The sequence below is a fragment of the Furipterus horrens genome, unplaced genomic scaffold (genome assembly GCF_987537825.1).
Source record: "Furipterus horrens unplaced genomic scaffold, mFurHor1.1.pri manual_scaffold_5, whole genome shotgun sequence".
NCBI classification, from domain to species: Eukaryota; Metazoa; Chordata; class Mammalia; order Chiroptera; family Furipteridae; genus Furipterus; species Furipterus horrens.
In genome coordinates this window covers 164,286,820-164,308,000 of record NW_028327175.1, presented here as the reverse complement: position 1 = coordinate 164,308,000, position 21,181 = coordinate 164,286,820, and the positions used below count along the sequence as shown (strand labels likewise).

At 36.9% G+C, this 21,181-nt stretch overlaps 1 protein-coding gene across 1 annotated transcript in view; it reads right to left on the bottom strand.

Moving 5' to 3' along the window:
* The window catches only part of ADK (adenosine kinase), a 648,653-nt gene that overhangs the window by 149,476 nt on the left and 477,996 nt on the right, over positions 1-21,181 (bottom strand). The gene's annotated exons all lie outside the window — the stretch shown is intronic.

Here is a 21,181-nt window from a genome sequence, read left to right as displayed (position 1 = left end):
AGCGAACTCAAAGAAAAATACAAAGATCTCCAGGGAGGATACGAGGAACTTACTGATAACTAAACCAGCATTAAAAAGGACATAGAAAAATATTAATAAGAGTTAGGAGGAAATGAAGAATACAATTTCTGAACTGAAGAACATGGTAGAAGGAATCAAAGCAGGCTAGATGAAGCAGAGGATCGGATCAGTGAGCTGGAGAACATTGTAGGAAAAATTTTCTAGACAGTGCAACAAAATAAAAAAAGACGGAAAAAGAAAGAAGAGGCTTTAAGGGAGCTTCAGAACAACATGAAATGTAATAATATCTGTATCATAGGAATACCAGAAGGAGAAGGAGAGGAGCAAGGGATAGAAAACCTGTTAGAAAAAGTAATGACAGAAAATTTCCCTAACTTAGTGAGAGAAAAAGTCACAGAAGTCCAGGAAGCACAGAGGTTTACAATGACGATGAACCCAAACAGGTCCACTCCAAGACACATCATAATTAAAATGGCAAAATTCAAAAACAAAGAGAATCCTAAAAGCAGCAAGAGAGAAACAACTAATAACATACAAGGGAGCTCCGATAAGGTTATCAGCTGATTTCTCAACAGAAACATTACAAGCCAAGACGGAATGGCAAAAAATATTCCAAGCAATGAAAAACAAAGGCCTACAACCAAGACTACTCTGCTCAGCAAGGCTTTCATTCAAAATGGAAGGTGAAATAAGGAGTTTCCAAGACAAAAGAAGGCTAAAAAAGTACATCTCCACCAAACCAGAATTGCAAGAGATGCTAAAGGGTCTGCTTTAAGATGATGAAGAAACAGAGACAGACAGAGAGGAACACAGGTACAAAGGGGAAAAATAACAATGAATAAGTACCTATCAATAATAACCTTAAATGTAAATGGATTAAATGCACCAATCAAAAGACATAGGGTAGCTGAATGGATAAGAAAACATGACTCACATATATGCCATCTACAAGACACTCAACTCAGAACAAAAGATATACACAGACTGAAAGTGAAGAGATGGACAGAAATATTTCAAGTAAATGGACATAAAAAAAAAGCTGGGGTAGCAATACTTATATCAGACAAAAAAAGATTTCACAACAAAGGCCATAACAAGAGAAAAAGAAGGACATTTCATAATACTTAAGGGAACAATCCATCAAGAAGATATAACTTTTTATAAATATATATGCACCCAATATGGGAGCACCCAAATATATAAAGAAAATCTTGGAGGACTTCAAGAAGGATATCGACAGTAACACACTCATAGTAGGGAGGAAATAATAAAGATCAGAGCAGAATTAAATGACATAGAGACTAAATGAACAATTCAAAGAATCAGTAAAACCAGGAGCAGGTTCTTTGAAACAATAAAATAGACAAGCCTTTAACCAGACTCATCAAGAAAAAAGAGAGGGGACCCAAATTAATAAAATCAGAAAAGAAAGAGGAGAAATCACAACTAATACCACAGAAATACAAAGAATTGTAAGAAATTATTATGAACGACTATATGACAAAAAATTTGACCACCTGGGCGAAATGGACAGATTTCTGGAAACATATAATCTTCCAAAACTGAATTAGGAAGAAGCAGAAAGCCTGAATAGACTGCTAACAACTAGTGAAATTGAAGCAGTAATCAAAAAACTCTCAGCACATAAGAGCCCTGTACCAGATGGCTTCACAGGTGTATTCTACCGAACATATAGGGAAGAACTAACTCCTACCCTCCTCAAACTATTCCAAAAAAATCCAAGAAGAGGGAAAACTCCCAAACTCTTTTAATGAGGCCAGTATTATCCTAATTCCAAAACTAGGTCAAGCCACAACAAAGAAAGAAAGTTATAGGCCTATATCACTGATGAACATATATGTTAAAATAGTCAACAAAATATTGGCAAATCAGATCCAGCAATGCATTAAAAAGATCATATGGGCTGGATCTAAGATGGCAGAGGAGTAAGTGGAAGCTACACTAACCTCATCCCAGAACCAGACTGGATTTAAAACTTAATTTTGGAGAAATCATCTGGAATAACCAACTGAACACTAGCTGGAAAGAAGTCTTATAACCACAGAGAGACAGAAAAGGCTGCTACATCACAACTTGACTGGTAGGGAGTGCGGAGACACGGAAGGGCTAGTTGGGCTCCCACAAGTGGCAGCTGAAGGGACGGGCTGAAAAACAGCTCAGCAGCCGGTGGTTCCCCCTGAGAAGGGCAGGGTCTAAACCACCCAGCTGAGCTTTCCAGCCTACAGCAACAGACTGGAAAGTAAAATAGTATCAGCTGTGAAAAGTGAAAAGCCACAGGGTTTCTTGCTAGCCGGAGAGAAACAGCGGGAGAAAAAGAGCTCTAAGGTGGATCACATACAAAAATATTTTGGCCCCCACTTACCCTGGGCTCAATCGGAGGTAAGGCAGAGAGGACTGGAGACACTTGGGGAGAGTTTGGTGTGGTGGCTTTGAGGGGAGAACTGGGGGAGTAGCAGACCGAGTCCCAGTGCTGACTCATTCCCAGTGCTGCAGGCAGACCATTCCCCTCCAAGTGGCATCAGCCTGAGGGGAAGTAAAAGCCCTGCCTACGGGAATGAAGTTTCCACATCCACGGTCCTTAAGCCTGACGGCTAATCACAGATTGAATAGATTAACAAATAAAGAGGACAGATAAAGGCAGTAGATCCCTGGAAGTCTCCAACAGGCTGCCTAGGCCCAGACTGGTACAGGATCTGACGCCACCAGAGGCAGATCCAGGAAGTGCAGATCATTCTAAGAAGCACCAACAAACAATAGAAGTAACAAAAATGGGGAGACAGAGAAACAACCCCCCATTGAAAGGAAAGGCAGAATCCCCAGAAAGAGTGGTAAATGAAATAGAGGGGAGCAAACAATCAGATATGGAATTCAAAACATGGATTATGGAGAAGCTCAATGAGCTCAGCGGAAACTACAAAGAACTCCAGGAAAACTACAAGGAACTTACTGAGAATTACACCAGCATGAAAAAGTACATAGAAGCTATCAATAACAGCCAGGAGGAAATAAAGAATACGATCTCTAAATTGAAGAACACAGTAGAAGGAATTAAAAGTAGGCTAGAGGAAGCAGAAAATCGGATCAGCGAGCTGGAGGACAATGTAGACAAAAACTCCCAGACAGTGCAACAAAATGAATAAAGGCTGAACAAGACTGAAGAGGTTTTAAGACAGCTGCAGGACAACATGAAACCTAATAATATCCGTATCATAGGAATTCCAGAAGGAGAAGAAGAAGAGCAAGGGATAGAAAACCTCTTTGAAAAACTAATGACAGAAAACTTCCCTAACATGAGGAGAGAAAGAGTCACACAAGTTCAGGAAGCACAGAGGGTCCCAATGAAGATGAACCCCAACAGGCCCACTTCAAGACACATCATAATTAAAATGGCAACATTCAAAGACAAAGAGAGAATCCTAAAAGCAGCAAGAGAGAAACAACTAATAATATACAAGGGAGCTCCAATAAGGCTATCATCAGATTTCTCAGCAGAAACACTAAAAGCCAGAGGGAATGGCAAAAAATATTCCAAGCAATGAAAAACAAAGGCCTACAACCAAGAATACTCTATCCAGCAAGGTTCTCATTCAAAATGGAAGGTGAAATAAGGAGTTTCCAAGACAAAAGGAGGCTAAAAGAATACATCTCCACCAAACCAGAATTGCAAGAGATGCTAAAGGGTCTGCTTTAAGAAGAGGAAGAAACAGAGAGAGACAGAGAAGAACATGAGTACAAAGGGGGAAAATGACAATGAATAAGTACTTCTCAGTAATAACCTTAAATATAAATGGATTAAATGCTCCAATCAAAAGACATAGGATAGCTGAATGGATTAGAAAGTATGACCCACATATATGCTGTCTACAAGAGACCCACTTTAGAACAAAAGATCTACACAGACTGAAAGTGAAGGGATGGAAAAAAGTATTTCAAGCAAATGGACATGAAAAAAAAGCTGGGGCAGCAATACTTATATCAGACAAAACAGATTTCAAGCAAAGTTCATAAAAAGAGACAAAGAAGGACATTTCATAATACTTAAGGGAAAAATCCATCAAGAAGATATAACCCTTATAAATATATATGTACCCAACTTAGGAGCACCCAAATATGTAAGAAAAATTTTGAAAGACTCCAAGAAAGATATAGACAGCAACACACTCACAGTAGGGGACTTTAACACCCCATCGTCAACAATGGACAGATCTTCAAAGCAAAGAAAGACCAAAGATATTGAGGCACTGAACAACACTCTAGATCAAATGGACTTAGTCGATATATATAGAACTTTTCACCCCAAAGAAGCAAAATATACATTCTTCTCAAGTGCACATGGGACATTTTCAAAGATAGACCACATGATAGGACTCAAAACAAGCCTCAATAAATTCAAGAAAATTGAAATCATATCAAGATCTTTTCAGACCACAATGCATTGAAACTAAAAATCAGCCTCAGAGAAAAAATCAAAGACATCCAAACTCATGGAGAATGAATAACATGCTATTAAATAATGAATGGGTTAACAATGACATCAAAGAGGAAATCAAGAAATTTCTGGAAACTAATGATAATGAACACACCTGACAGCCCAAAACCTATGGGACACAGCAAAAGCAGTCCTAAGAGGGAAGTTCATAGCAATACAGGCATATCTGAAAAGGATAGCAGAATCTCAAATAAAAAATCTAACCCTAAAGCTACACGAACTAGAACAACAACAACAAACAAAGCCTAGGACAAGAAGAAGGAAGGAAATCATCAGGATCAGAACAGAATTAAATGACATAAAGACCAAACACACAATTCAAAAGATCAACAAAAGCAGGAGCTGGTTCTTTGAAAAAATAAACAGAATCGACAAGCCTTTAGCCAGGCTCATCAAGAAGAAAAGAGAGAAGACCCAAATAAACAAAATCAGAAACGAAAGAGGAGAAATCACAACTGATACCACAGAAATACAAAGGATTGTAAGAAATTATTACAAACAACCGTATGGCAAGAAATTTGACAACCTAGAAGAAATGGACACATTTCTAGAAACATATAACCTTCCAAAACTGAATCAAGAAGAAGTAGAAAGTCTCAACAGACCAATAACAAAGAAGGAAATTGAAACAGTAATCAAAAATCTCCCTGCACACAAAAACCCCGGACTGGATGGCTTCACAGGCGAATTTTACAAAACATTTAGGAAAGAACTAACTCTTATCCTCCTCAGACTATTCTGAAAAATCCAAGAAGAGGGAAGACTCCCAAACTCGTTCTATGAAGCAAGTATTACCCTAATTTCAAAACCAGGTCAAGACACGACAAAGAAAGAAAACTACAGGCTAATATCACTGATGAACATAGATGCTAAAATCCTCAACAAAATATTGGCAAACAGGATCCAGCAATACATCAAAAAGATCATACACCACGATCAAGTGGGATTCATCCCAGGGATGCAAGGATGGTTTAACATTCGCAAATCAATAAACGTAATACACCACATAAACAAAACGAAAGACAAAAATCACATGATCATATCAATAGATGCAGAAAAAGCATTTGATAAAGTACAACACCCATTTATGATGAAAACTCTCAGCAAAATGGGAATAGAAGGAGCATACCTCAACATAATAAAGGCCATATACGAGAAACCTGAAGCCAACATCATACTCAATCGGCAAAAACTGAGAGCATTCCGCAGGAGGTCAGGAACAAGACAAGGATGTCCACTCTCTCCACTCCTATTCAACATAGTCTTGGAAGTTCTAGCCACAGCAATCAGACAAGAAAGAGAAATAAAAGGCATCCAAATTGGAAAAGAGGAAGTAAAACTGTCATTATTTGCAGATGACATGATAGTGTACATAGAAAACCCTATAGACTCTATCAAAAAACTACTCAATGTAATGAATGAATTTTGCAAAATAGCAGGGTACAAAGTCAATATTCAGAAATCGAAGACATTTCTGTACATCAACAATGTAATGTCTGAGATAGAAACTAAGGAAAAAATCCCATTTACTATAGCAACAAGAAAAATAAAGTACCTAAGAATAAACTTAACTAAGGTGGTAAAAGACCTGTACTCAGAAAACTACATAACACTGAAGAATGAAATTAAGGAAGATACAAAAACTGGAAGCATATACCATATTCATGGGTTGGAAGAATTAACATCATTATAATGTCCATACTACCCAAAGCAATTTATAGATTCAATGCAATCTCTATTAAAATACCAATGGCAAATTTCACAGACCTAGAACAAATACTTTGAAATTTTATATGGAACCAAAAACGACCCCAAATAGCCCCAGCAATCTTGAGAAAGAAGAACAAAATAGGAGGAATCACAATACCTGATATCAAACTATATTACAAAGCCATGGTAATCAAAACAGTCTGGTACTGGCATAAGAACAGACATATAGATCAATGGAAAAGAATAGAGAGCCAAGAAATAAACCCAGGTCTATAGGGTCAGCTAATATTTGACAAAGGGGAAAGGAGCATAAAATGGTGCAAAAATAGCCTCTTCAACAAATGGTTCTGAGAGAACTGCAAAAAAATGAAACTAGACCACCAACTTATATCACACACCAGAATAAACTCAAGATGAATCAAAGACAGAAATGTAAGCCTTGACACCATAAAAGTCATAGCAGAAAATGTAGACAGTAAAATCTCAGATACCCCCCCCCCCAGCAATATTTTTGCTAATATATCTCCTAGGGCAAGGGAAATAAAGGAAAAAATAAACAAATAGGACTATATCAAACTAAAAAGTTTCTGCTCAGTGAAAGAAAACATCAGCAAGATGAAAAGGGAACCAACCATACGGGACAACATATTTACCAATGATACCTCAAACAAGGGACTGGTCTTCAAAATATATAAAGAACTTATATGACTCAACACCAAGAAGACAGACAATCCAATTTAAAAATGGGCAAAGGATCTGAGCAGACACTTCTCCAAGGAGGACACAGGCATATGAAAGGATGTTCAACATCTCTAGCCATCAGAGAGATGTAAATTAAAACCACAACGAGATACCTCTTCACACCGGTCAGAATAGCCATCATCAACAAATTAACAAACAAGTACTGGCAAGGATGTGGAGAAAAGGGAATCTTACTGCACTGTTGGTGCGAATGCAGACTGGTAAAGCCACTATGGAAAACATAATGGAATTTCCTCAGAAAACTAAAAATGGACCTGCCTTTAGATCCAGCTGTTTCACTGCTGGGTTAATACCTGAAGAATCCTGACACACTACTTCAGAAGAACCTACGCACCCCTGTTCATAGAGCACTATTTACAATAGCCAAGTGCTGGAAACAGCCTAAGTGCCCATCTGTAGATGAGTGGACCAAAAACACTGTGGTACATTTACACAATGGAATACTATGCAGCAGAAAGAGAGAAGGACCTCCTATTATTTGTGACAACATGGATGGAACTGGAGTGAAATAAGCCAGGTGGCAAAAGAAAAATACCACATATCTCATCTAATAAAGGAACTTAATGAACAAATCAAAGAAAGGAGCAAAATAGAACCAGAGGCATGGAAACAAGGAACAGACTGACATTGACCAGAAGGGAGAGGAGTGGGAGAAAAGGGGGAAAAGAAGGAGAAGGGTCTAGTCAAGGAACTAATATAAATGACCCATGGACATGGACAACAGGGTTGGGATTGACTATGGGAGAGGGGGAAGGTGGGCAGGTCAGGGGAAAACAATGGTGGGGAAAATGTGACCACTGTAATAAACAACAAGAAAAAAGTGAAAAAAAAAGAGTAGAATGTTATGAGGAAATAAAGCAGAGTTCCCCCACTATCTACAGCATAGTTGTTTCTATGCTATATTTAATGTTTTAATATTTTAATGTGTAGCTCCAGTGACAACAGATGTAGTGTAGCTGGCAGCTCAATTGAAATTTTTCTTATTTTATACATGTTAGTAGTTACAGAGTAGCACACATGGCATAGCACTTGAACTGTTTCAAATATATCTGAAAAAATCCACAGTATCAGGGCTGTGCTCCTGCTTTATTTCTTGATGTTTCACAGTCCACTACATACTCTATAGAATGCAAGAAAAAGGCAGAGGTAGGGACTTGACAGCACGAGACACAGAAATTTGAAGTCCTTTTCTATAGATACACCACTACCGTGTACCCTATGCTTAAATCTCACAAAGCAATAATGGTTCTAAAAGACAACTAATAGTATGCCTCCAGCTGTGCCTGGCATCCTCCTCCACACAATTCTAAAGCAGATTCCTATGTATTTTTAAGTTAATATGTAAAAGAAGACAATAGGAGAAAAGCTACGATTGGTTAGGAATCGGTCAGTAAGACTGAGAAAATGTTTCCGTGAATGTGATACACACCCCTCCCACCAAATCTGAGTGGTATTAATATTCCAATAGAAGATATTTGGTTAAATATGCAATAGTAGAATCCCTGCTGGTCAAAGCTAGTGAAGCTATTCTTTCAGTTCAGTGGCAAAGAACACATATAATATAGTACAAGAGAAGTTGGAGAATTGAAATATACTCCTGCCAATTGCTTCTTACTTTGAAAGCTTTCTAAATCAATGATAAACTGTCTGCACTGAGAAGGGTATGGAATAGCCTCAAGTTGTATATGCAGTCCTTATGTAGAAAATAAGCATGTCTCATATGGCATATTGCTGTTCTCTATTTTTGAACTAGCATAGGAACCATGTGATGTGTTCATTGCTATGGTAACTACATTTCAGTAGTGAACAGGAGAACAAACAGGCATGTAAACATGTATGAATTGTCAATATGTAAGTAATTGCTGCCCTGGAGCTGCAATAACTTAAACTTCCTTGTTGCATGACTTAATTTTTTAAATGAGGTTAATAAGACTTCACTCCTTATAATGCCTTCCTTATCCAAGAAAACAAATGAATAGTGTCTTTCATCCCCAGGTTTCAGTTGCTTCATAGAGCAGCGATTTTCAACTTGTGTGCAGCAGCAAACTGGTGTGCTGCACGAATTTTTAAAACATTCAATACCTGACTATTTAGTCAGGGGCACTGACCTCTTCTCCCTTAGATTGTCAAATAAAAAGAGGACAACAGCCAACACAACAATAGCCATCAGAGTAAACGAATTAAAATTATAACCATTTTCTTTTTTTTTTTTGTCAGATTGGCAAAAAACTTTTTTTGGTGTGTTGCAGAATTTCAGAAATTAGTTTATTAGCCATGAGATGAAAAGCGTTTAAAATCACTGTCACAGATAATAACAATAACAACAACCATTATTATTATAGATCTAGGCTTCTAAAAAAGTATGTGCAATTCCTATGTGATAAAAGAATGGAGTCTCTGCTTTTGTGAACAGGTAAAATGCTCTGTTTATGTTCTCTAGGGGTTTAAGTCTACAATATTTTTAGGTTGATTATAGGGGGAGAAATCTCTCATTTCGCACCAGAGTTATTTCAATTTTCTAGATGCTTTCTGATCAGAGCAACCAAGAAATAAGATCCTTCCAAGACTTGATTGTCCTTAATTACTTTTAGATCAGTCTCCAATTGTCCTACATTTTAATATTAGTAATGTATATTAAACTTTAAGAATTCTATGTGATGCCACTTAAGAATAGAAATCCTAACAAATTTCTTTGACAGTTCTCTCCTCTCCCAACCCCTTTTGATCCATGATTCTAACTTATGAGACAGCTGGTGGGATCTGACACCAATGACTTAAGTATAAAGGGAAAGTCCCTCAAATAATTTTTAAAAGTTAAAATCTAACACCAAATTTTATATTATCTTAAGCCTATGGTCACATTAGTAAAATGGCTTACCACAATGACTATTAACACTATATTTACACATAAAATAAACTACATTTGCATGTATCCAAAATTATGTATTTTTTCCTCTTTATTTATTTTTCCATTTTTTATTGTTCTATTACAGTTGTCCCATCTTTCCCCCCAATTATGTTTTTATACAATAAATAATTTGGGGTTCTTTTATAATAAACCATATTTTGTGGGAAACAAAACACTGCTTCACTAGATGTTCATATCAAAATGGACTCCTAAAAATCAGAATTATGGTTATTATTTATAGTGAATGACAATGTTCTAAGTTTTATCTTATCTTTTAAAATATATTTTGACTATGCTATTACAGTAGTCCCAATTTTTCTATATGCCCCTCCACCCAGCACCCCCTGTTCCCTCCAGCAGTCTCCCCCGTTAGTTCACATCAATGGTCATTCCTTCCTCTCTATTTGCCAGTGGCAGGTATGCTGTAAGTTAAGTGACTATACATGGGCTGATTTCTGAACTTTATCCTTTGTCTACTAGCTTATCCTTAAGTCAGTCCTAGAGTCTTAGTTACACTTATGTAAGATTGTTGTGAGATATTAAAAAGCTTACTTAAAAAGTAATTCAGTTACATTAAGAGTATAGCATATGAATATGACATATTATAAAGTAAGATTCAAATAGACATGAATAAGCAAAATTATGTAAATTCAAAATACTTATATTGGTAGGCTTATATTATTTAACTACTAAGAAAATAAAGTCTTTAAGAATTGTCTGCTAAACTATTCTGACTCTCTTTTGCCTATTACATCAAGTCAATCCACGTTTACTATGCCCCTGTTCCAATCTAATAAAGAAAATGTACCTATCAAAGCACGTATCTAGTAATGTTATCACCACTGTCTAAAAACCTCCAACAAGGAATCACGCTACCTAATATCAAACTATACTATAAGGCCAGAGTAACCAAAACAGCATGGTACTAGCATAAAAAGACACACAGGTCAATGGAGCAGAATAGAGAGCCCAGAAATAAAACCATGCCTTTAAAGTCAATTAATATCTGATAGAGGAAGCAAGCACATACATTGTGCTAAAGATAGTCTATTCAATGGTGTTGGAAAATTGGACAGATACGTGCAGAAAAATGAAATTAGACCACCTTTTACCCCATACACAAGAACAAATTCAAAATGGAATAAAGACATAAATGTTAGATCCGAAACCATAAAACTCCTAGAAGAAAACTTAGGCAGTAAAATCTCGGACATTACTCGTAGCAATATTTTATCGGATGTATCTCTCCAGACAAGAGAAACAAACAAACAAACAAAGATAAAATAAACAAATGGGACTATATCAAACTAAAATGTTTTTGAACAGCAAAGGAGACAATCAACAAAATAAAAAGACAACTCACAGAATGAGAAAAAATATTCGCTAACAGATCTGATAAGGGGTTAATATCCAAAATTTATAATAAACTTACAAAACTCAACACCAAAAAAACCCAAAACACTCCAATTAAAAAATGGGCAGGACTTCTGGCCAAGATGGAGGTATGACAGACATGCTGTGTCTCCCTCCACAACTAAGAAGGAATACAACTACCTCAAAACTAGAGACAACCTGAAGTTCCAGATAATCGAGCTGCATGGAAGTCCAACAAACAAAGATATAAAGAAGAAATACTCATTCAGACAGGTAGGTAGGAGGAGCGGATCCAGGACAGAGAGGACTCGGTGTGGTGGTGGCAGCAGCAGTGGTGGTGGCAGGCCTTTAAAAAGCATGGTTTCATGTTTTAAAAACTAAGGAGGGACACCTAGGGAGCACTCCCAGCTCCTGACCAGATTCGGCACAGCTCACAGTTCCAGTGCCAGGGAATATCAAACCTCATTGCTTCTGACTGTGAAGACCAGTGGGGGTTGGGGCGGAGGAAGAAACAGCCTGTCTCAGCAGAGTCCGCTTGTTTAAAGGGCCCCCACAGTCCTAGAATGTCCGCAGACCCACCCACTCTGGGAGCGTCAGCCAGGGCAGCAGCTAGAGGGGCGCCAGTCCAGTGCGGAAGTGGGAGAGGTGCCTGGAAAAGGGGCAGGTGCTGGGCTGGTGGCACTGTTCCCTCTCGGACCCCTCCCCCACATACAGCGCCACAACGTGGTGAAACGGGTTGCCCTGTACTGATGAATCCCTAAGGCTCCATCCCTTACAATGTAACAGGAGTGACAGCTCTACCTGGGATGCAGGGGCAAACAAACACAGGAGCCTGTCAGAATGAGGAGACAGAGAAGTATGGCCCAAAAGGGAGAACAGATCAATGTTCCAGTGGGAGAACTAAGCGATGAGGAGACAGCCAACCTCACAGACGCAGAATTCAAAACACTGGTGATAAAGGTGCTCACAGGCTTGACAGATATGCTTGAGTACAGAGAAGAAGCGAAGGCTATGCTAAGTGAAATGAAGGAAAATCCACACAAAACCAATGGTGAAGGGAAGGAAACAGGGGTTCAAATCAATGATTTGGAACATAAGGAAGAAAAAAATAGTCAACCAGTACAGAATGAGGAAACAAGAATTGAAAAAATTGAGGAAAACTTCCCAAATTTTGTGAAGGAGATGGACATAAGGTCTGGGAAGAACGGAGGATCCGGGACGAGCTGGACCCAGAGGGAACCACACCAGGACGAATCATGATTGAGATGCCAAAGGTGAAAGATCAAGAGAGAGTCCTGAGGGCAGCAAGAGAGAGGCGGAGTGTTGACTACAGGGGGGTGCCTATAGGACTATCAGCTGATTTCTCAGAGGACACTTTGCAGACAGGAAGGGACTGGCAAGCAGTATTCAATATAATGAAAGGCAACCTTCAACCAGGACTACTCCATCCAGCAAAGCTATCATTTGGAATGAAAGGGCAGATGAAGTGCTTCCCAGACAAGGTAAAACTAAAGGAGTTCATCATCAGATGAAATGTCAAAGGGATTTACTTAAGAAAAAGATCAAAACTATGAACGTTAAAATGACAAACTCACAACTATCAACAACTGAATCTAAAAAATACAAACAAAATCCAACTAAGAAAACCAGAATAGGAACAGAATCATAGGTATGGGGATCATTTGGAGGGTTATCACCTGGAAGGGGGAGAAATAGGGAAATGATGCAGGGACTAAGAAGCATAATTGGTTGGTACAAAATAGACAGAGGGAAGTTAAGAATAATATAGGAATGGGTGAAGCCAAAGAACTTATATGCATGACCCATGGACATGAACTAAGGGGGGTGGGGTTGCTGGAGGAGAGGGGGGTACTGGGCAGAGGGGAGCAAAGGGGAAAAATATTGGAACTACTGTAACAACATAATCAATAAAATATGCTTAAAAATAAAAAATAGGCAAAGGACCTAAATAGACACTTCTCCAATACAGATGGCCAAAAGACATATGAAAAGATGCTCAATGTCACTAATCATCAGAGAAATGCAAATTAAAACCACAATGAAATGTCACACACAGCTGTCAGAATGGCTAGCATCAATGAATCAACAAACAACAAATGCTGGCAAGGATGTGGAGAAAGAACACTTTTACATTGTTGATGGGAATGCAGACTGGTGCAGTGGTGGAAAGCAATATGGAGATACCTCAAAAAATTAAAAAGGGATCTGCCTTTGACCCAGTGATCTCACTTCTGGAAATACATCCAAAGGAACCCAAGACGCTAATTCAAAAGAACTTAAGCACCCTATGTTCACTACAGCATTATTTATAATTGCCAAGATATGGAAGTAGCCCTAGAGTCCATCAGTAGATAAATGGACAAAACAACCATGGGACATTTACACAATGGAAAACTACTTGGCTGTAAAAAAGAAGTAAGTTTTACCCTTTGTTACAGCATGGATGAACCTGGAGAGTATTATGCTAAGCGAAATAAGTCAGAGAAAGACAAATACCATATGATCTTACTCATATGCAGAATCTAATGAATAAAATAAACTGACAAAATAAAAACAGAGGTATGGATATATGGAACAAACTGACAGATCTCAGATGGATGGGGGTTTAGGGGCTTGAAAGAGATTAGCCAAAGAACATATATGCATAGCCCATGGATATAGACAACAATGTGGTGAAGGTGGGTGGTTGGGAGCAGTGCTGAGCAAAGTAGGGGAAAATGGGAAACATCTGTAATAATGTCAACAATTTTAAAAAACATGTAATAATTGACTATTTAATTAGGGGTACTGACCTCTTTTTCCTTAGATTTTCAAATAAAATAATGACAATAGCCAACACAATAGCTGTCAGATGTGAATGCCCTGTTTTGAACAATACATATATAGGTCATATAATAGAGTTGAACCTTATTGGTTATGTAGCATAAGGAGGGTGCATCTGGTTGGTTAATTCTTGATACCAGAAGTCCTTACATGCAAGTATAGGCCCATGATTTTTTAAAGTCACTTTGGAGCAAGAAGGTACATAATTACTATTATTATTTTATTTTGTAAACCAATCAAAATTATACTTATTTCTTGTTTTATGGAAAAAATATGTTTTTTGGTGTGCCACAGAATTTTAGTAAGTAGTTTATGTGTGCTATGAGATAAAAACAGCTGAAAACTGCTTAATTAGATTAAATATATTTCAATTACTTTCCTAAGAATTAGAGGTACCAAAAGATAAGTAATCAAATTAATTTATCCATCTACCCTTCTACTTCTCTACCTCACTATTCAAGACATTCTATTGTCTTACAATACAGGTAATTTTTAAAGGCTTTACCTTGAGATTGATTTAGGTATGAGCAACCTTTCCAGAAATATTCCCTGTACTTATGTTACCTATTTACAGACAGAGATATAGGGAATCTGATAACTAAATCAGTGACGTTTTAGGGGTATTTTTCTGATTGTTAAAAGAAAAAAAAAATGAAAATCCTGAGCTCAGTTAATATAAATCTAAGTGAGAATATATTAAGAAACAGAGATCAAATATTTCGAGAAAAGGCCTACTTCTTCCCATGCACTTGCTGCAGAGTAATTAACACATTATATAAACATATGCATGACCCATGAACCTGAACAATGGTGTGGGGATTGCCTGAGAAGTGTGGGAGGAGGGGGACAAACGGGGAAAAAATGGGATAACTGTAATGGAATAAAAAATAAAATAAAAAAATCACATTTTTAAATTAATCTAGTTTCATAATTCTTTCACTTACATTTGTTATTTGGAAAATAGCACTAAGTAGCATTTAGTTTTGATAATATTGCTTGGTACATTTCTATATTTCTCACCCATTTTGCAGCTGTCTAAATGTCCTCAACTATAAGAAAAAGTCCTGCTATTTTATTTTGTAGTATTCCTTGCGGTATATTTCTAGTTTCACATAACAGGAAATAAAGTCTGACTTCACTATAACAAATGTGAAGTTTAATTATAAAGGTGTAAACAAAATTCTGAATTTAGAATATCCTTCTTGGAAGAGGCAGGAACTGAAGAGGTTATTTATGAATTAATACTATGCTGAGAGAAAGAAAACGTATATTTCTTCATGTTGTAAGGAATTAATTTTCTACAAATTATCGAAGTTGGTTTGATGCTATAATAAAATAATTCTATTTATCAAATTAAAAAATATATCTTAATTTGAATAAATTACTATTAATATCCATTCTATTAATGAATGCCTCCATGTTTAATAGTTTTATTCAGGTCAATTACTGAAAACATACATTACTTCTCAAAATAAATTATTCATTATAGCTCAAAAGGAACAGTAGTTCAATAATAAATCAACAATAATGGGAATGCCATCTATATTTGGCTTTGGAAATAACACAAATCCTATAAGCAGTCAGATTTCTGAATGAACATTAGACTACCCTTGCAAAGACAGAGAATTAAAAATAAAGGAGCCAATCAACTCTTGAATACAGAAAAATGTGAAAGATTTAACTCTTATGTTTCTTAGGTAGCAAAATTTGATAATAGGGAGCTCAAGTCCCGGTCCCTTAGTCTTTCTTCTCTACATCATGCATTGAAACCAGAGAGGAAGAGGGGGCTAACAGATGCTTTTGGTGGAAACCAAAGTCCCTGGGCTTGTTAAATTAGTACAGGATTATAACAAAATTAAAGCCCTTGAAATTATTCACATTAGCTTGGACACCCAGTCTGGACCTGAACTCAATATGTGAAAACACATTAGAAACTCCTATTTTGGAAAATGACTAGAGGAAAGACTGTGATAAGTAACTGACTGTATAATAGCCGAGTTAACATTCTTCAAATACCTAGTGCAGAACACAGTGCTTGACACAGAATATGTACTCTAAATAAATTGTCAAATTAAAGGACATTAAATCTCTAAGACAGTACCTTAAGCTAAAAGGAAAAAAACTAAAATAAACTTTCAGTTCTATTCTTTTAAAAAATCTATCACCTAACAATTCTGTTTTTATTCTGATTACCAAAGCACACAATTTGGGTATTATCAAAATAGTGAAGAATATTTATTCTTTTATACTTATGTCTGTGCTCAAGAGCATATAGATTCTATTATACTTATTTTGTATTATGTTAGAGAAAAAAGTAAATAAAAATTGGAATAATTACATCACTGCCTTGTTTTTATATAGCCTTTGTGTTTCTGAAGTCATAGTCACAGACTTTACTTAATACTGAAAAAAAACCCCAAAAAACAGAGTATGCCTGTTACCATTTTTCAGATGAGAAAATTAAGGGCTATACAAGTTAAATGAACTTGCCATTGCCACACAGCTTAACTTGCTAAGAGATGAGGGGTTCCATGACTCTAATAATCATAACATGCTGAAGAATACTAGATATGGCATACAGATGAAGCATTAATATGAATCTATACCATTAACCCTTAAGAGGAAGCATTAATGTGAATCTATACCATTAACCCTTAAGAGGCTGAGTGGAAATGATAAAAATTTGGAAATCTATTATCCATAGTTGAAATCAGGACCAATGTAGATGAGTAAGCCTCAGATGTCCTACTTCATGATATTTTCCTAACTATGAAAAGGTGACAACTGGAAGTAATATGAAAATCCTAGTCACAAACAATAATCTCATATGCTATTTTAACAAGAAGATGTGGTTATCCTTGACACTTCTTTCTTTCAGTCACAGTTTCAATCTATTAGCAAATTTTGTTGGTTCTATCTTCAAAATATATCCAGAATTAAAACAAACACTTCTCACTACTTCTGCCACTATTACCTTGGTCTAAACCACTATCATCTTTTGCTTAGATTATTGCCATCACCTAAGGATAAGCCTCTAGTTCTGCCTTTGCCTCCTTGATAGTGTATTCTTTCTTATTAATGCATCAGTTTCATCAAGGCAGGTATTTTTGTGTTTTATATTCCCAGAATTTAGTAGTATCTAGCAAAAACAGTCACTGAAAACTACTTGTTAAATGAATAAACGTAGCAGCCAGAGTAATCTCTTTAAAAGGTACATCACATTTCTACTCCCTTGTTTAAAATCGCACATCCAATTTCCTTCTTCTAATTAAAAATCAAAGACAAAGCCCTTAAAATGGCCTCCCAGACTTTGAATAATCTAGCACCCCATATAGCTCATCTCCTACTAATCTCGTTTTCTAGCCACTAGTTTCACTGAAGTTATTTACTTTCTGTGCATCTGCCTGGAATGTTCCTCCCTCAGATATATGTCCTCCAGATCGTCTCTGCTCAAACACTACTTTGTCAGTAATGTGTTCTCTGAATAAATATACATATATATCTATAATTATATGTAATTATAAATAATATATAAATAAATACATATAATTATATATAATATGTATATAATTTTAATGTCTAAAAGATAAAAATAATTTAAAATATAACTAGAACATCACTACCCACTTAAAAAAAATAACAGCATTTCCCTAATAGCAACAAACAATCCAATCACTGTTTACACCTCCCCTACTGCCTTGTTTCTTTTTTCAAACAGTTTGTTTCCCTTTTATTTATTTTTTCTTAACATCAAACAGTTTGTTTCAAATTAGTATTGGGATCCAAACAAAGTCTATGCTCTGTCATTAGATAACATGTCCTCTAGGTCTCTCTTAATCTATGAATTCTCTCTCCATTAAAAAATTTTGGTTTAAAAAATTGAGACTTTTGTCTAGATTTTGCTGAATGCACTTATGCAATGTTATTCAACAAGCTCCTCTGCCTCTATATTTCCCATGGTAGTTAGATTTAGAGAGTGTATAGATTCAGGTTAAAGTACATCTCTCCCCCCTAGCCCCGGTCCAAGACTTAAAAAGGTGGTGGTACATAGTTGCAACAGAGGTGACTTAACAGAATAGAACAGAATCAAATCTCTACATACAATGACAGCATGCCAGAAAGATGGATCACAAAACAGATGCAAATTAAAACGTATTTCAAACCAAGCTAAAATACATTAATAAAATGACACAAGACATGAAAAAAAATGTCTGGGTGGAGAGAATGCTGTGTGGTGGAGGTGAGGCAGTGGTGGCAAGGCAGCAGCTATGACTGGTCAGTAGAACTAGTGGTTCTACATTCACGTGTGGTGGATAAAAGCCCAAAGGAACGCCTGAGGATGAACCTAGCCCCAGGCTAGACCACTTAGCTCATGGTCCCAGCGATGGGAAAATAAAGCCTCATAGCTTCTTGCTGTGAAAACAAGTGGGGGTAGGGGTGGTGGAAGAAATTGCCTCTAAAAAGGGTCCGTTTAGAGGGTCCCCATGATTGTAGAATGTACAAAAATACACCCAATCTAGGAACCATCACCAGGGCAACAGCTAGAGGTATACTAGTCGCATATGGGAAGTGGGTGAAGTGACTGGAACAGGGGCAAGTGCCAAGCAAGTGGCATTGTTCCCTCTCTGACCCCTCCCCCACATATAGCACCACAAAGTGGTGAAATGGGTTGCCCTGTAATGATGAATACCTAAGGCTCTGACCTTTAGAATGTAACAAGTGCAGCAGCTCTACCTAATACACAGAAGCAAACACAAGGAGGCTGTCAAATTGAGGAGACAAACATGTATGCCCCAAATGAAAGAACAGATCAAAACTCCAGAAAAATAACTGAGCAAAAAGGAGATAGCCAACTTACCAGGTGCAGAGTTCAAAACACTGGTGATAAGGACGCTCAGAGAAATGACTGAGTACAGTCACAAAAATAAAGGAACAAGTGAAGGCTATACAAAGTGAAATAAAGAAAAACATACAGGGAACTAATGGTGATGGGAAGGAAGCAAGGATTCAAATCAACGATTTGGAACATAAGGAAGAAATAAACATTCAACCTAAACAAAATGAAGAAACAAAAAATTTTTTTAAAAAGAGGAGTGTTTAAGAAGACCCTGGGACATTTCCAAAAGTGCCAACATCTGAATAATAGGGATGCAAGAAGGAGAAGAGAAAGAGCAAGAAATTGAAAACTGATGTGAAAGAATAATGGAGGAAAACTTCCTTAATTTGGTGAAGAAAATAGAAATATAGGTCCCGGAAGCACAGAGAGTCCCAAATAAGCTAGATCCAAAGAAGACCAGAGCAAGATACATTATAATAAAAATGTCTAAAGCTAAAGATAAAGAATCTTAAAAGCAGCAAAAGAAAAGAAGAGAGTTACCTACAAAGGAGTTCCCATAAGACTATCAACTGATTTCTCAACAGAAACTCTGCAGGTAAGAAAGGACTGGCAAGCGTAATTCTCTCCAGTTCCATCCATGTTGTTGCAAATGGCAGGAGTTCCTTCTTTCTTTCTGCTGCATAGTGTTCCATTGTGTAAACGTACTACAGTTTTTTGATCCACTCATCTAAGCCAAGCATCAAAAGACAAATACCATATGATATCACCTAATAAAGGAAACTAATAAACAACATAAAAAAGCAAGCAAAATTGAACCAGAGGCATGTAAACAAGGAGCAGACTAACACTGACCAGGGGGGGAGGGGAAAGGGAGAAGTTGGGTAAGAAGGGGAAGGGTCTCGTCAGGGAACTAGTATAAATGACCCATGGACACGGACAACAGGGTGGGTATTGACTGTGGGAGAAGCAGTGGGTGGAGTGGATGGGAGCAATGGGGGGAAAATGTGGGACAACTATAATAGAAAAACAATTAAAATAAATTAATTAAAAAAAGGAAAAGAAAGGACTGGCAAGAAGTATTCAAAGTGATGAAAAGCAAGGACCTACAACCAAGACTACTCTATCCAGCAAAGCTATTATTTAGAATGGAAGGGAAAACAAAATGCTTCCCAGACATGGAAAGCTAAAGGAGTTCATCATCACCAAACCCTTATTATATGAAATGTTAAAGGGACACACTTAAGAAAACAACTAGAACAGTATCAGAACCATAGATATGGAGATCATATGAAGGGTTATCAGTGGGGAGGGGGGAGGAGGAGAATGAGTAAAAAGGTACAGGGATTAAGAAGCATAATTGGTAGGAATAAAATAGACAGGGGGATGTTAAGAATAGTACAGGAAATGATGAAGTTGAATAACTTATATGCATGGCGCTGTTTGTTGGAGGGAAAGGGCATATTCTGTGGAGGGGGGCAAATGGGAAAATAAAACTGGGACTTTAATAGCATAATCAATAAAATATACCTAAAGCGTGCCTGCACACACACACACACACACACACACACACACGGAAAGAAGATATGAGGCAAAAATTTTATATCCAGCAAAACTTAATTTCAAGTAAAAAGGCTACAAATGGTTAACAACATAAGAGAACTCAAGGAATATTGTTCCCATTGAGGCTTTCTTTTTAAAATGGGAGAAAATATAGATAAAAGTAAAAAAACTAAAACTATTTTCAGTAATCATAATGGAAGTGGTAGTCTTAAGAAGATTATTTGTGAGACTGTTGTGTATGTTCTATGGCATAAACTAAATGAGCAAGTATGTGGACTTCTAATTCTAACATACCCATTATCCTAACAAACCAGCCTCTTAATGTGAAAGGATAGAAAGAAAAATATATTATAGGAGAGGTTAGGTTAAAACTATGTATCCCTAAAGTTGAACTGGTAGTAACAGCATAAATTCATGGGTTAGGTTAAAAAATTAAATATACATTACAGATGTCTATGTATATCGATAAGTATGTGTATATAGGTCTATACATGTACATTTATGTGTGTGTGTGCGTGCATATCACACACATATTTCCTAGCTCTGCCCATTGAACAGGACTACAAATAATAAACAACCTTGCAGCAATATGCATCCCTAGAAGTCAGGTTGTGGTCTTGCAATAAACTTTCTTACAAATTTCTCAGTTTCCATT